Here is an 18,823-nt window from a genome sequence, read left to right as displayed (position 1 = left end):
TCCCTTTTTTTGCCCGTGGGGGCTTTCTAGAATGGGAGTTTTATTTCCCTTTTTTCTCTGCTTATGAAAGTTCTGGAGCTCTCTCCATCTTCCATTTCAATATCTTGATAAGGAAAGACTTTTCTTGTCTTTCTTATTTTGAATTCTTTCATCTCTTCGATTAGTTTTTTTAATCGTTCAGGATTTTCACAATTCTCAGCTTCTTCATAAAGATCGTAGAGCCTCTTAGTTCTGAGTATATGGACTGGTCTGCTTAGATCAGCTTCCAGATCTTCTTCTGTTATTGGCTCTTCAATAGTGGGTTTTGTACCACTGACACTAGCCTCTCTAGTGTTGTAGCTTCTTCTCAGAAGACTGCTGTTTATCCTGAGGTTCTCAAGACAGACATCACTTTTCCTGTGATTGTCGAAGTTGAGGCTGATTTCTCCAGTTTTTCTACTCTCGTAGATTCTTGCTTTTGCTCTTTCCGGTTGCTTTTTTGGACCGGATAATTTTCATTCAAGAGGAAAAGTCACTTCATTCCAAGTAACTTTATGAATCTGTTGTGAATGGTTCTTTTGATTGGTGAGGAATCCAGTAGTAAGACCCGGGATATTTGTTATCCTTGTCTTAGGGGCTACTGTGGTACTCATCAATTTATAGTATATTCTGTATACTATTGCGAGTTCTTGCATATCTTCTTTCATCGATATGCCATCTGTCTTGACTCTCAGTCTGAGACAGTGAGCTGCGTCTTTCAAGCTGGTGGTGAAGTTGGGGAAGCAGTTGAAATACGCCACTTGGTCGCATAAGGATGCTTCGAGTGTTCCCAACAGACTAGCTTGAAAGTCTGTTAACCTGTTGTCCTGTAGAACACATAGGACTGAACAGTTTATGCCTTCACGAGCAAGCAGATTTATGCCTACTTGGACTGCTCCAATGTGCATAAATTGATATTTTTTTGCTTGGGCTCTGGCTACTTCTGCTGGAGTGATTAGTAAGAGGTCAGTCTCTCCTCCTGCTGTAGCGGGGGTTGTAATTTCCAGAAGTTTAAAATAATGGCTATCCATTAAATCAAACTTTCCCCTCTTGTAGATTTGTTTAAACTCTAATTTTGGAATAGAGGAATTTTTTACTTCTTGTTCAATCTCATTGAACTCAAATTCTTCAGCATTTAGGTGCTGTACTCCTTTCTTTTTTCCAAAGATGCTTAACATCTTCATTTCTCTTTTTTCCGGATTTTCATACCGGATACTAGTCTGACTAGTAGATGGTTCCAGAAAAATCATGTTAGGAACAAGATTTGTGTCTGGTTTCTCTAATGGTTTGAATCCATTAGCTTTCTTTTTTACTGTAGGCACTTTCTTGTCCTTCAGTATATTTTTCATAGAATCCAGCGTTTTTTGCTGTTCATTGATTTTTCTACTGACAACGGTCAGCTTTTCTTCTTCTGTTTTTGGAAGTTCCTTGATATAATGCAGTTTGTTTTTCAATTTTTCTAATTGGTGGATTATATTAGGTAGTTTTTCTAGATGATTTTGACATCTAGATACTTCTAGTAACAGCTTCTGATATTTCTCATCAGAAGATTTTAGTAGAGAATTTATCTTCTCTAATAACAATTCTGACATTGTCCCCATTAAGGAGGGGTTCTCCTTGAGCTGTTGTAATGACCCGGATTTTCGTATTAATTTCTTGTATTTTCCTTGAAGTTAATAAAGGTCTCAGTTAGTACAAACTATAATTCCAATGCCTTGTCATTTTGGTGAAACGAGAATTAGATTTATTTCGAACTCTTATTCACTTGAAATGTTCGATTCAAGAGTTGACTTTTTATACGTTTCGATTTTGTGAAAACTTCCTTCATGAAAGTCGTAGAGCTCGTCGATACGAGTCCGTGCATATGCGGAACACAAAGATCGGAATTTTTATGAATTAGTTATAGCATTTAGAAGAAGTTTCCAAAACGGGTATATAAAGAAAAAACCCTAATTTTTTTGGAAGGTTTCCATTTTCATCCGGCCTCTTTCTTTTTTTTGGAAACTGTTCATTCTCTCTCTCGCGCGACCGAACCCAAAAAAAAAAAAAAAAACATTGCACAAGACTCTCCGATCGATCTCTCCCTCCTCAAGCCACCCCACGATGTCGGACCACTTCCTACAGCTCTGCCTTGACCTTGCACAGCTGCCGGAGGCAGCCTTGCGCCTCGGAACGTCGGGAAACGGCAGCAGGGAGCTCCGTCCGATTTAACTCCGATTTGGTTCCAAGCTTGATAACTCGAGTTACCGGCCACCAATCCTCACCAAACTTCATCCACGAGCTCGCCTCAACTTTCTGAAGCCCCCAGTAGGGGCCTTACACGGCGGCGCAGCCTGTGACGGCGATTGGAAGTCAGCCCCGAGGTAGATCGAGAAACCACCTTCCAACCCGGACATCTCGAGTTACAACCTACCATTTCTTATGATTCTTGGCTTGGTGAGCTCGCCTTGAGTTTCTGAACAAATCTCCAGAAGGAATCGAAGAGAGTTGTTGAAGTTCTTACGTAGATCGGAGCACTTGCCGGATTCTGGAAATTTTCCGGCCACCGTAGCTTCTAAGGTGATTGACTGATCGATTGAGGACAATTTAAGATCGTTGTTTTTAGGCTGTTGAGAAGACGCAGCTGGATTAGAGGTGAGTAAATCTCACGTGGTTCATTTACGAACCGAGTTATTTAATCGTCAGAATTAATTGATAATTGTAAATCGTTTTCAGAATAAAGTTTTGTTTGAAATAATATGAACTTGATCGACTACGGTTCATAAGGCTACGGCGCACAGGTAATGAAAATGAATTTGAGTATAAAATGAATTTCTTGGTTTAAATGTGTGAACTATAGTTGGTATTAGTGGTCATTCCTGCGTGAATGATTACGTATATATATATATATATTTACATGGAATATATATATTGGATGGCGTGACATTGTGATATAAGTGAATTGTGATTTATTCAGAATATCATTTAGAACTGTTGCTTATTGTGTTGAATGAGTAGTCGAGTTTGGTAAAGTTTTGAGTCATGTGGGACTTTAAATGTTTTCAGATCTACGGATCTGGGTCACAAGTAGTGACAGAGGCAATTATTATCGTAGGTTTGAACCTCGGCCGAGGTGACAGGCTACGATTCAGTTAGAGCTCTAGTCTGTCTGCCATTTTATATTCAGGGGAGTAACACGGGGGTTACATGAAGCCTTTGAATATACGTTTTTAATTGAGAGTGTCGTGTGGGTTCCTTCCTTTGTAGTTCATTTGTGTTGTTATTGATATGGAATTGGTTTTGGATTGCTTATGTACTCTTGAGTTGTGATTTCTTAAGCATGCGGGTTTGGGCTAATTTAAATGGAGATTACTCATACGAGCTTCACAAGCTTACCGGGATGTTGTTTGCAATCCCGGTGCACTATTCCATGGTGTAGCGGTTGTCCCTGCAGGTCAGGATCACCAGGGCTGAGATCGAGGCGAGGAGTATAGGCAGCGCTAGGTTCATAACCCATTTTTGTTAGCGTACTGCTATTTTTGGTATGCTCCTAGTGAGCGGTTACATTTGTTTATCCATTCGAGGGATTTTTGTAAACACTTGTTGTCGGTACTCATATTTATTTAAACATTACAAAAAAAGTTTCTTGTAATTTTAAGATTTGGTTTAATTATCGCGTTTCGGATTCGAATATCTTTATTCGAAATTCGGGGCGTGACAGCTGTTTTACAAGCTCTGATACCAGTGATGTGCGGATCTAACCAATGCTCAAATAATCAAGAGGTTTTTGTTCCTCTTCCAGAACATATAAAAGATTATCAATATCTTGTTCTATTTTATAGATTCTGGTTTGCAATCTATAAATTATATCCCAGTAGTTGGGAGATTCTCTATTCAGATTGTCTCTATAAGCTTTCAATTTTCTCAATTTTTGTCTTTCTTTATGCAATTCTTTGCTAGTGTTTTTGCATATAGCTACTAATTCAAGTCTGTCTATAATCGAAATTATGAATAGTAAAAATTAGCTGTTTACCTTTGAGTATAGAGGATAGATTTATAGCTGTAAAAGAGCGAACAAATAAATTCACAAATATGGGCCCACTACGCTTCATCAACACATATATATACTTTTTTAAAAGATAACAGAAAGATAACGGAAAACTTAACGGTGTACACCAAAATGAAAGAAAAGAGCAAAGTTGATATACTAATGTGATAGTTATAAAAGTTGGTACACTAAAGTGTAAAAATGTTTAAAGATTGTACATTGTTTGTGAATTTCTCCCTTTTCAAAAATAGATGCATGTACGTTTAAGTAGACAACGCCAACTCTCAAGCGGGGATGATAGGTGGCAAGTGTAGACAAGCAAAAGTGTACGAGTCACTTAGGTCATAATTAATGCTACCAATTCATCTTTACAAATGACTTTGAAGTTCTCAAAATGTCAGCAATCTCTCTTTGACAAAATAAGCCATACTTTTGACAAATTCATACGATACAACTACGTACCGCAATGGTCAATTTAATGTACTTATATATATCATTTTATTGTAACTATTTAAATTGCTTAATATTATGCAAGTTCTATTCTAAAAATAAAAGAGACTACGTACAACTAATTTTGTCAACTTTTGGATATGAAACAGAAATAAATCATATTAATTGTCTTCTTTTTTTTATGAAACCTCGAAAAAAGAGAAAATTTTAGGGTGCGGCTATTGCCACCCTATCATTTTCTTAGTTCACCCTATAAACATTTGAATTATTGAAATACTATATTACCCATGTGCAAAATAACTAATAAGTACACTAATTTTCTAAAATTCAAATCTGTAAGAAAAATAAATACATAACAAATTATTTAAAGACAAAGACTACCTAATTTCTCATTGGATAATATTAGTCTTCATCTTCTCCACTCAAATTTGAATTTATTATTATTTTTTTATGTCTTTTTGTTGCATCTCATCGTTAATTTATTCAATTCACAAAACCATTAATATTAACTTCATCAAAACATTTGCAATACCCTTTGTAAACACCGAAAATAAAAATTTCAAACAGGAAAAAAAAAATCAATCTCTTCTTCATGAGAGTTTCTATTGGGACCTCCAAATTTGCTCATTTGACCTCACTCTATTATGAATTATTAAATGACATATATAACCTACTATCAAATGACTATTAAGGAAAATAATTATACAAAAAAAATATTATATTTATTTTATGTAGAGACTTTCTAATTCAATAATATTAGATTGTATTCCTTATCTATTTTTATTTTCCAATTTTATTACATACTCATTAAAGCATTCATATATATTTAATAAGAATTAAAAATATGATTAACATCATGTGACATAAAAATATATGATATATATGTTGAATGCATAATTGTGAGAGAAAACAAAATAAATCCTCTTATGATATATGACCTAAATCTAAGTCAATCCATTATATTTGCAAAAAAAAAAAAAAAAATAATTAATTAATCATGTGGTACAAAAAATACAGAAAAAAAAATAAACATTAAAAAAAGAATGATTTTTTTTTGAGAATAAAAACAAATGATTTCTTCATTTTTTTTGCACAGCTAAAATATTTAAAAAAAACATAATAGTTCATGGCATTTTCTTATTGATTAGACATTAATTTTTGAAACTCAAGTTTGATTAAGAAATGTATATTTAGTTAAGATTTATAGAGTGATTAAATCATTGAAATGACTAAATTTTTTATTTTAAAGATAATAATTTGTTTGCAAATTATATGAGTGAGGTTATTTGAGGAAGTTTAGTGAGGTTTAGTGAGTAAATTTAGTATTTGAAAATTTGATAAGAGGTACAGTGTAAAAATCATAGAGGTCAAGTGAGTAAATTTGGAGGTTCAAATAGAAAAACTCCTTCTTCATTACTCATTGTTGTTAACTTACTAATCTTTTGACAATCCATTAATTGAAATAGACGAACATTGAAAATGAAAGAGAAAAACTAAAAAAAATGGAAGTAAATGATATTATGATTTTATTAGGAAACTTTAATAGATTTTAGTTTTTTTTAGTGGTATAAATTAAATGATAGATTTTCGTTAAAAAAAAAATCTCTTTTTAATTGGATATGTCATATGAGAATATTCTTAGAAACAAAAATAGGTTAGATAAGTAAATTTAATAATTGAAATTAAAAATATAGGGTGTAATGAGCAAGTAGGGTGAACAAAGAAAATGATAGAGTGGTAATAGATTTTAGTTTTTTTTAGTGGTATAAATTAAATGATAGATTTTCGTTAAAAAAAAATCTCTTTTTAATTGGATATGTCATATGAGAATATTCTTAGAAACAAAAATAGGTTAGATAAGTAAATTTAATAATTGAAATTAAAAATATAGGGTGTAATGAGCAAGTAAGGTGAACAAAGAAAATGATAGAGTGGTAATAGCCGCACCTGTTTTATTGAAAGAAAGAAAGAAAAGGAGCCAATGACAGTTGGTTCAGTTGGCAATGGCGGACTTGAGGTGTAAACCCACACAAGTTCGATCCCCGCTACCAACAATCTCTCATTTGGTTGGCAATCTAGAAAATATCCTGCATAATTCCATACCAATAGGCTGGGCTGGGACACTGGCTAGTTTCATAAATCCTGTTGGGTTGAGGTCATAGGTTTGTTCTGGTCCTAGTAGTGTAGGGAAGCTTCCCTTTTACCTAAACTTTTTGTAACAAAAAAAAGAAAAAAAGAAAAGGAATACAAGCTTGCAGAGATATCCCTAATACAAAGAGAAGAAGCGCATGGAGGAGTTGTTAGGTCTTGCTTCCATTGACCGAAACTATACTATTCATGTAAACAACAGCTTCATAATAATCAGAATCGATGCTATCAATGGGTAGATACTTAAACTGTTCAGTATCAAGGTTGTATGAGATGACACGTCCTTCTTTCAAAACAATAAGAATCTCATAGCCCTTCCAAATTTGCAATGTTGCAAAGAATCCCACCGCTCTCACAAAGCTAAATTGCTTTATCCAAGAACCCGTAACACCACAAAAGTCATCCATGACGAAAGTTATACCATGATCTATTGGCCTAATAGCTACAAATTCATTCCACGTCATAAGATGCGAAACATAACTCCTCATATAGGATCCATATACAAAATCTAGAAGCAACATATTGATAAAGTAATCTGGGGTTCACATCTAAAACCAATTGGCAATGGATGGAGTGGCTCAAACCTTTATAAACTCATAGGCAAGGTCCCATTTTTCCCATGTGGGATCTATAATCTCAACACGCCCCCGCACGTGTGGCGAATTTTCAAGCCATACACGTGGACAGCTTTTGGGTGACGAGGAGCCCGTGTGGCCGTTAGGCATGCACACGTGGGTCGCTCGCTCTGATACCATGATAAAGTAATCTGGGGTTCACATCCAAAACCAATTGGCAATGGATGGAGTGGCCCAAACCCTTATAAACTCATAGGCAAGGTCCTATTTTTTCCATGTGGGATCTATAATCTCAACACATATTATGAAATATCTCATCACCCATATCAAACGAAATGATCACTGGCCTAATATATTGCTCCTCTTGAAGATCATAGAAATTATTGTATTCCTTCAGTTGTTCGTGCCCATTCCAATAACAAAATCCATTGAAGTACATGTGGAAATCCTGAAACCAAAAGTGGGTAGTTTCCGTTTCTAAACAGTCCGTCAGGATCTGTCTCCAAGAATCAGTACCTAAGGTAAAAGTCACACCCTCATTAGTATTGCATGATGTCTTACATGTGCCTGACCTTTCCCATCACCTAATTTCTATCCGTCAACTGAATGCTCAATCCCTATTCTTAGTGACATTCTTTCCCAGGTATGTTCTTTTTCATGATCTTCCAACTAGGGAAATAATCGATAGGGTGTATCTAAGGGGGAGATCGTTTCATCTGGATCAACCATATGCAGGAAAGAAGCCGAGGAAGAACATCCTAGTTTGGTTATGGCATATATAGACGCTCAGGGCATCCTTCTTTCAGTGTAATCCGCAAAACTATGCCTTCTTTCTTTGTTGACATTGATGAGTGTTCTTTACATTGTGAAACATGTGTTTTGGCAAAAAGCCATAAAGTTAGTTATCCATTGAGTCTTTCTAATAAAAGTTACATTCCTTTTGAAATTATTTACTCTGATGTGTAGGGGTCTTCCAGAAAACCTACTATGTCTGAAATGCGATATTTTGTTCTCTTATTAATGATTGTACTAGATTGTCTTGGGTTGCATTGCTTAAATCCAAGGATGCTATGTTTTTTGCATTTCAAGCCTTTTAGAAAATGATTCAAACACAATTCATTGGTCTTATCAAGGTTTTTTGTTTTGATAATAGAGGGGAGTTTGTCAATCATGATTTTCAAAAACTTTTTCAAGAACAAGGCATAAATTCATCAAACCACTTGTCCCCAAACACCAGAGCAAAATGGTGTGACTGAGCATAAAAATCGTCATCTCTTAGACATAGCTCGAGCATTATTATTTGGTGCTCATATGCCCAAGTATCTGTGGGGTGAGGCAGTTCCAACAGTATCCCATCTTATCAACCGTCTTCTTTCTAGTGTTCTTCAAGAGCGTATTCTATTTTAAGTCTTGTCAACCCATGTCCTCATCCATCCCTTCAAAATCTTCATGCTCGTGTCTTTGGCTGTGTTCCTTTTGTTCACATACCAAAAAATCAGAGATCAAAGTTGGATGTCCGGGCTTTCAAGTGCGTGTATTTATAGGTTATGGCCCTCATCAAAAAGGCTACAAGTGTTATCATCCTCCCACATGGAAGTTCTACATCACTATGGATGTATCATTCTATGAAGACATGTGCTATTTCGCCCCCACCAACACTTCGATCTCTTCAGGGGGAGAATGACTTTTACGAAGAGATTTTTATTGGTAGAGGATTGAAAAAGATTGAAGACTCAGAGGAAACTACTGGGATGCAACAAGAAGAGCCATTCACGGTCAAGGAAGGGATTCTACAACCTTTGGAGGCAGAAAAAAGACCTCAAAATGAAGTCGAAAATATTGGAACCAAAGGAAATTCAACTAGTCGAATTGAGGAAAATCAGCAAGCCGAGAGGTACTTGACTGGTTGAACAAAAATTTTGACTAGTTGAGAATTAGTGGATCAGGACCAGTCGAAGGATAATTTCTAATAGACGAATTTTGGAGCAGAAGAAGATTCTACTGAGGTTGTTCCCTCGTTTAATACTTCAACCACTATTGCTGAACTCCCAGTTTAAGAAGTTTCAACTCAAGTATGTTCAGTAGCTACTCCTAGTAATCCTATAGAGTCAGTCTTTTCTACATATATGTTAGCTAGTAGAACTACTCGTGGTAAACTAGCTAAAAATATGAGCCTTCCATAACCGCTAAAGCCAAGTATCCAGTTGCTAAATTTGTGTCACACCATAGGTTGTCCAAACCTTATGCCTCATTTTTGTATCAAATATCTGTATCTATGCCTAACAAAATGCAGGAAGCCATGGAAGACCCAAAATGGGCCAAGGCAATGGAGGAAGAGACGGAGGCATTAGAGAAGAATCACACATGGGAACTGGTCCCACTCCCACGTAGGAAGAAGCACTGTGAAACATAATGCAGATGACACTATAAGCATATATAAGGCAAGGTTGGTGGCTAAGGGGTTCACTCAGACATTTGGGATAGACTATGGTAAGACTTTTACTCCAGTAGCTAAGATGAACATTGTTCGAGTATTGTTGTCTCTTGCAGCAAAACTGAATTTGCCTCTTCATCAGTTTGATGTCAAGAATGCTTTCCTTTATGGAGAACTTAATGAAGAAGTGTACATGAACTTACCTCCTGGTTATGTACCTAACACACCTTGTAATGTTGTGTGTAGATTGAAGAAGTCCTTTTATGGGCTCAAACAGTCTCCCCAAGCGTGGTTAGGCAGATTCACTTAGTCCATGAGACGCTTTGGTTATAAGCAAAGCAATTAAAATCACACCAACACCAAAAGGGGAAGGTAACTGTACTCATCATATATGTGGATGATATGGTTACTACAGGGGATGCTTTGATAAAAATTGGAAGCCTTGAGAAGAAGTTGACATCAAAATTGAAGAATTTGGGTAACTTGAAATTTTTTTTAGGGATTGTGGTAGCCAGGCAGAGAGATGGCATGTTCCTATGTCAAAGGAAGTACGTACTTGAACTCTTGGAAGAAACAGACATGTTCAACTGTTGTCCAATTGATACTCCGATTGAGCAAACTTACAAACTGGCAGAATATCCTAATGAGGTTTCAACTGATAAACCTTGATACCAAATGTTAATGGGACGTCTAATTTACTTATCACACACTAGACCTGATGTTGTTTAAGCAGTTAGTATTCTGAGTCAGTTTATGCATAATCTAAGTGAAAGGCACATGGATGCCGTAGTAAGAATTTCAAGGTATCTGAAGTCAGCACATGGAAAAAGATTAATGTTCTCTAACATCAACACCTTGATGTTAGTGGTTACACAGACACAGATTGGTTGGTTGTATCACTGACAGAAAGTCTACATCTGGTTGCTTCATCTTTATGGGAGGTAACCTTGTCACTTGGAGAATGTATGGCACATGGAGTATGTGAGCTCTTGTGGCTTCGCAAATTGTTGCGGCGAGAGTGGGCATTAAAATCAAGTCTACTATGCAGCTATTTTGTGACAATCAAACCGCCATTGAAATCTCTTAGAATCCTGTGCAACATATCAAACAAAGGATGTGGAAGTTGATCAACACTTCATTAAGGAGAAGTTGGATGCGAAGTTGATCAAGTTTCCTTTTGTTCCGACTGAAGATCAATTAGCAGATATACTTACCAAAGCGGTATCTAGCAAGTTGTTCTATGACTCACTGGGCAAGTTGGATCTTCGAGATGTTTATGCCCTAATTTGAGGGAGAGTGCTGACTTGTGAGTCGTTATTATAACCATTAGGAGAATATAAGAATTTAGTAGTTACCTTATAGAAATAGGTCTCCTATAATAAGTTGTACTAACTTGTAGTACAATTGTGTAGTACTCATTTAGGGTTGTGTATATACCCCTAACACAATTGTCGGGAAATTTTCTCACAAATATTTCTCTTCTCCAACTCAATATTTGACTTGATCAGGTAATTTGGGTTAACATTCAAAACAAATTGGCAATGGATGGAGTGGCCCAAACCCTTATAAACCCATAAGCAAAGTTATATTTGTCCAATGTGGGAGTTATGTTTGTAAATATTCTCAACACGCCCCCTCATGTGTGGTGATTTCTTATTTGTATCTGATTTTGTTAAATCGGCCCTTAAATTTTTGGCCAATAGATGAGGAAAATATGGTACTTTTATTGATGGTATCTCAATAAAGGGTGAGGCCCTATAATTTTCTTTGTTCACCCTACTTGTTCATTAAACCCTACATTTTAATTTTTATTATTAGATTTACTTATCCAACCCATTACTCTTTCCAATAATATCCTTCATCATATGACATATCAAAATAAAAAAGAAATTTTGTTTAACGAAAATTTCTCATTTCATTTATATCAATTAAAAAGACATCCTAAAATATATTAAAGTTTCCTAATAAAATCATAATTTGATTTACTTCCATTTTTTTATTTTTTCCATTCAGTTTCAATGTTCGTTTATTTCAATTCATATTAAAAAAATTAGTAAGTGCTACTATGAGTAATGAAAAAAAGATTGATTTTGTCTTCGTGTTTTAAAGTTTTTACTTTTGATGTTTATAAAGGTATTATAAAGATTTTGATGAAGTTAAAACTAATGATTTTGTGAACTGAATAACGAATTAACAATGAGCACGGAACAAAAAAAAGAAAAAAGAAAATTGTAATAAATTGAAATTTGGATGGAGAAGATGAAGATTATTGTTATCAGAAGAGAAATTAAGTAGTTTTGTATTTAATTTTATGTAATGGCCTATTTTGGCTTGTGATGAATATATATTCGCCCTACTGGCTTGATTACTCAAAAAAAAAAATGTAGTTTTGTATTTAATTAGTTATGTATTTATTTTTCCTTAAAGATTTAAATTTTAGAAAATTAGTTTACTTAGTAGTCATTTTGCATTTGGGTAATGTAGTCTTTCAATAATTCAAATATTTGTTGGGTGAACAAAGAAAATGGTAGGGTGGCAATAGCTGCACCCCTCAATAAAATTTCATTTTATGAGATTTTATTAGGTATCAACTTTAGGAGAAGAAATTATAATGGAAAGAAATAACGGCGGTAATTATTTGTTGATATAATTAATGACGAGATTTTATTAAGTTTCAAGGCATTGAAGACAATATTGCAGAAATTAAAACAAATCAAATATAATGGCGCCGTAAGAAGGAAGTAGTAATAGTATGATTAAGGAATGAAGTAATATGGAGCATATCTTAATTTTGGTCATTAAGATCGAAATTCATTCAATTCAATTTAATTGTAATTTATTTCCTAAACCTTATGTATGTGATTGTATAAATACAACCCTCCTAGGTCATTGTAAAAGGTCCCCGACCAACACAACTCAAAATCAATACATCAAATTCTCTGCAATATCAATCTTTTCATTCTCTCTCTAGCCTACTTTAATTTTTATCGCTTTCTTTACCTTCCGTACTTTATCTTTCCTGCAATTTACACTTGATAGGAGCATAAATGCGACAAATATAATGTGCAATCCTCTACACTTTTCTTAGCTATTTCCTTTAAAAAGTCAGTTTTAACTTTGTTTTCTTTTTAGGTAGTTCATGAAATAGTTCAAGAGAAATAAGAGCTTAAAGGGAGCAAGGAAGTCATGGATCATGACGTACTGATGCAGAGAACCAAGTTTGATCAACCATTTGGCCAGAAATTACAAGGGAAGTCCACGGAAAAAAGTTGTGCAAAACAGTTGCTGCAAAGCAGAAAACTGCAGTTTCAGAATCAGCTTTCTGGGAATGGTTTTGAGGAGCAATTCTTGCACTCTTCCAGATGCACCTTTACAGAAAGGGCCAGCGATCCTTGAAGACATGATGTTATAATTCAACTCAAGCTAAATAACTGGTCATAAGCGTCAATGAGTCAGCAGGAAATCAAATTCAAAGTAAGGTTCCCGATAAGGCAGAAACTGTCAGCTTTTCACGAAGCTTTTTGGGAGATCTTTTCCTGCGATTTTCTTGGCGTTCTTCCAGAAGGTTTTTGATCAATATAGAAGATATGATGTCATAGAACAGAACACGTGGGAGTCAAGAACCATCCAGAAAATTGTCAAGACGAAGTCGTTCCTTGTCCAAGAAGGAAGCTTCAGAGTCAGAAATTGAATCCTAGTCAAAACAGGATAGTTTGGTAGAAATCTCCTATGGACGAATTTCTTGGGCATTTTTGGAAGGTTATTGCTGCTGAAAATATGAAGGAGAGTCCTATAATGATTCATCAAGATTTTGGGAAGATTATTAAGGCTTGAAAATCATTTAATTATGCACCAAGTAGAGTAATCATCAAGCAACTAGGAGAGGCTTTCAAAGCAGAATTGGAAAAGGAAACTTGGGGGTGCTCCACATATATATAGAGAAGCAGAACTCGTTGCAAACAACCCCCCCTACAGCGCCATCTTCTGCCATAAAACCTAGCACACAAAGTCTTGAAATTCCCAAGTCCTTCAAGAACAAAAACCGTGCACACCATCATCCATCTTCATCAAGCCTTGCCGTATACCATCTTGAAAGGAGTTCTTGCGTTCAAGGCTGCCTAAAATTGAATTCGTGGCTCTCATCTTCTGCCCTTTACGGTTTTTATTTCCTTGTAATTCAAACTTATATGTTTCTAGTTGTGAATTTTGAGACGATGTGTGGCTAGTTACTTTTTGTTAGAGGCGAGGTTTGAAGCCCCTAAGATATGTTTTTGACAATATTTTGATTCCTAGTTTCGTGATTGCTTGGTGGTGAAATTGTTTATTTGGGTTTGGTTTAGAGATAACTCTTGCATGTTTATGTTTTATGAATGCGCACATAAAATATTATGATCATGTGAGTGGGGCTAGAAATAGGTATTTTAATGTCCTAAATGGTTAATAATGCTTGTTTCAATGGTAGTAAAACCTATAGGACAATAGGTGAAATCAAATAAAAAGGATTGTATGCTAGGTAGGCTTTCCACACTAGTTTTTCATACTTGTTTCGATCAAACTTCCACACGTGATTAATGCTTAGAATGAATTGTTGATAGGATAGCGTTCTATACCTTGATTGTTTATTCTAAAGGCTTAGTAATGGTGTGTTCATCTTGCTTAAGTAATCTAGGGAAGTAATAAAAACTCACGCATGCTTCATGGTTTGTTCTTGATTGAAACCTTTTTCACGACATAGTAATTGAAACTAGGATGATAAATTCGTCTCAAGCATATTTTGGTGGTGGATTTCCGAGTTCCTAACATCTTCATCCATATCTTTCAAACCTTAAACTCAAAATCGTTTTTCTTTTCTTTGTTTTCTGTTTATTTTCGTTAGAAACCCAAAAACCCCAAATCAGTTTTGTTTTTAGGATTGCAACACACCCTTCTATCCCCTATCTGTCCTTCCATCTTTCTCTCTTTTCTTTTTGTTGTGCGACTTTTCCTTTAGTGTAGTTTTGTTTTGTTTTCTTTTCTTTTGTGTGATTAATATAGTTACCCTCAATCTCTGGTATCGAAGGATCCTTGCTTATCCTTTACTCCTGACAACTACATCATTGCAGGGTTAAATTGCGCGCTTGTTTTTAGCGTATCAACTCTTCAGTCTCTTTAAATTTCAGTCAATTTAATTAGTTCGCATTTAGATTCTTGCTGTTTTACTTACCGCACTTTACTTTCTGCAACCTACATCAAAAAAATAAAAAATAAAAGCAACATCGGTGAAGACACCAAAAGTCCTTGCAACAAAGGCAAGAGAACACAGCGGCCGAGACGGTTCCTTCCTCAGCCCACAGTCACTTGAAAGAAGTCAGATCAATTGGCCAATTGGCCGCGAGTTGGCACGCCTGCGTATCAAGGACAATTGGACTTCAAATCCCTAGGCTACTAATTTGGTCCGAGACGATTTTGAGGCAAACATTTCTCAAGCCATACACATGGACAAGTTATATTGGGTGACAGTGAGCACCTGTGGCCATCGCTGAAACAAAACACATGGATGACCCGCTCTGATAGCTTGATAAAGTAATATGAGGTTTACATCCAAAATTAATTGGCAATGGAAGAAATGGCCCAAAAAGGTTATATTTTTCAAATGTGGGAGTTATATTTATACACATTCTCAACGTGATTTTGTCATGGTGTGACCAATGTTGTTTCTTTTGAGAAAATAATATTGAGTTTATTGTCTAGGCTGGACCCTAGTTTTCATATTTGAATTGTTAGGTTAACAATGTATATGATTTTGTTACCAGGTGATTTGTGTTGTTTCTTTTGAGAAAAGAACGTTGAGTTTTGTAGGAATCAAAGTGTGAGTTGTCTTTCTTAAGTTGAAAGTTTTCTCTTGATTAGAGTGAGTGTTTTTTATTGATGTAATTGATTTTACTAATACAAGCTTCAAAAGCTTAGCTGGTTTGTTGTTACAACCCACTGCACCATTCGATAGTTTAGGGGTTAATCCTACAGATCAAGGTAACCCGCGGTTAAAGCTGAGATCTTATATTTGCAGCTTGTTCGGGTAGGAAGCTACTTTTATGGTTTTACTGTTATTAAGACTTCCGCTATGTAGTAAGCTCTGAGGAGCATTAACTTATTAAATTGTTAGTGCAACTTAATTCATAACTTTTGTAATGTAATATATGACTCTACGGAGCAAGCTAGTCTGTATTGACATTGTGCGTTCATACCATCAGTAATCACTTGGTTTAAAAGAAGAAAAAAATTCAGGTATTTTGTATTGATAGTTGAACCATCACGTTCAATATAATTCTAGGATTTTTGTTTATGTTTAAAAATCAGGGCATGACACATTGGAAGAGAGAGAGAGGGACAAGAACCAAAACCTTTCTAAGAAAAAAATGAAGCAAGATACTCAAAAAGAGCACAGACCTAGAACAATTACAAAATAATGAATAGAAGAAGCAGCAGCTTAAACGTGACACAATGAAGCATTATATATATATATATATATATAGACACACACCATGCAGCAACCACATATATGGAACACACCCAAAATTTTAGCAACCATACTGTAGAAACAAATATAACCCAAGCCCACATCTATGAATGATCACCACCAAACCATTTGTGCATCAAGCATACCAAAATTAGCCAATGTGGAAATTCAGTAAGCCCTGTAGATTATGAACAAAAGCAGCCGAAGCACGAGGGCAGGATTCTCACCAATAATGCCCCTCATGATACAATCCAAAGTTAGCTAAGCAATTAGCCACTTGATTCACTTCTCGATAAATATGTGAAAATCGTATATGGACGAGAGAATGGTATAACAGTTGACCCAATCAACAGTTAGACGTCAAGGGACTAAGCATTCTTTATTGTAAGAAAGTGAATTCATAATGTTGAATCTCACACAATCCAGAGATAAGTCCATCCCTTTCTCAATGCCATTGAAATTGCCTAAATAATGGCTTAAAGCTCACCTTTTAAGACAGTAGTAATACCCATGGAACTAGGATCACGAAAAATACCACCATAGCCCGCTAGCCCTGACGTCCCACGAGCAGCACCGTTAGTATTACTATTGACTTTTAACTGAAAAGCACTAGGAGCATGAAAATTTACTTCACGAATTTGATGTGTTTTTGAGACTCCACCGCTGATTCCAAGAGCATGAAAAATACAAAGCTCATCAACTGAGTTGTCCATAATTCCTGAACCCTAAGAATCAACCTCTCAAAGTTGCAACTTGATAGAATGAATCAAATAGTTAGGAGTTAAACGACGATCATCAGACCAAATAAAATTTCTAACATCCCAAAAATTGTATAAGCCAGCTCTCATCGTTCCCCACCATAGCAATTGTAATTGAGTACCAAAACCATATTGTATTTGGTAAGAGAAGAACGTGTATAAATTTAGGAAATGATTATTGACTTTAAACCAAGATAAAATTGTGCACCAGACCTTCATAGAGAAAAAGCACTAAAAAAAAGGTGGTGGGCTATCTCAGCAGATGCATGACAAAGAGAGCATATAGAAGCAAAATAAAAACCTCGCTGAAGCAAGAGATCATCTGTTAAAAGCTTACCATGAAGAAATTTCTATAAAGTAACAGATTTGTGAGGACGCATCTATCCCATCTATCCCAAGGAAGAATTGTTTACTTACTTCTCTTGAAACACATAGGCTATAGATTGATAATGATAAAATCCTATCAGAAGAATCTTATCACACTAGCCTATCCTCCATGTCTAAATAAGGAAGCTTAATAACAAAGATTTCGGACTAGAGCGTAGCAAGATTAGCAATCAGATTAGTAGAGCAATACCAAGAACCATCTTTACTGAAATTGAAAACTTTGGAATGCAAAAATTTGCCAAGCTGATGATCAATACCCAATTTATCAACAACTGAGCCATTAAGCCAATTACCATGCTAAAAATTAATTGAATGACCATTGCCTACTAACCATTTAGAGCTGTATATAAATATCTATAAAAAAGGGTTGCATATCAAGCCGAACAGAAGATCTTTTATAATAAGAACATGGCTAACCTAAACGTCGAAGAAATCGAGCAAAAAAAAAAATCTTAGTAAACTTAGTTAAGAAATCCCAAAAACTTTTTAGAAGGAAAGCCTTATTAAGAGCCATAATATTACGAACTCCAAGTCCATATCAACTAGACAAAAGATGCCACGGCTAAGAACCTCTTCAACAAGACAAAAGAAAAGGGGAGATAGTGGACCAATTTGTCAAGCTCCGCAACTACAGCAAAAAAATCTCACTGGAGAGCCATTAAATAGGATGGACAGTCGAGCTAAAGTCAATATAGAACTAATCCAACACATTCAGAAGTCAAAAGATGTAATCAAAGATTTGTCTTCCCTTCAGAAAAGTAATTAAATTGATTCAGCAACATAATTCTGGAAGCATTAGGAGCAAAACGGTTTGCTAGGATCCAAGTAATAATTTTAAAGGAAAAATTAGCCATAGCAATGGGCCTAAATTGGGTGATAACATCACCTTCTTGAATCTTTGAAATGAGCACAACAAAGCTGAAATTTAGATAGGGAAAAATATAACATGTTCCGAAGAAACACTTAACATGCAGCACGAACCATCCAACCCAACAACATTCCACATTCATGGAAAATACAACATTCTTGACTTCTTTAGCAGTAGGAATAGCAAGCAAAGAATAATTTTATGAATTTGAAACCACTGAAGGAAAAATATTTTCAACCAAACCTATATCACCTATATTGCCAATTTGCCATCATCCAAAAAGGCAGTTGTGAAATGTTGAATGACATGGTCGCGCAAAAATTGACATCATCCATAACTCATTTCCAATGCAAAGAAAAGTGACAAAGGAGTGTGCTCTGTGAATTTTTGCCAAAGTATAGAAATAGCCTGTATTTCTATCCCCTTCCCTAACCCATCTCACCCTAGCTTTATCTGCCCAGAATTGTTCTTGAATCAATAAAGCATTTGACAAAGCATTATGGGCTGAAAGTTCCTCTACGTGACGTGCTTCAGTAAACCCATCAAAAGATTTGGCTAGTTGAATTTTTTCAAGAGCAGCACGTGCAATATCCACAGTAGTATGAACATTACCAAAGACATTAACATTCCAAACCTTCAAAATAGGTTTCAAAAGCTTAAGC

This window comes from Rosa chinensis, chromosome 3 (genome assembly GCF_002994745.2).
Source record: "Rosa chinensis cultivar Old Blush chromosome 3, RchiOBHm-V2, whole genome shotgun sequence".
Taxonomy (NCBI): domain Eukaryota; kingdom Viridiplantae; phylum Streptophyta; class Magnoliopsida; order Rosales; family Rosaceae; genus Rosa; species Rosa chinensis.
This window is presented reverse-complemented; position numbering follows the sequence as displayed.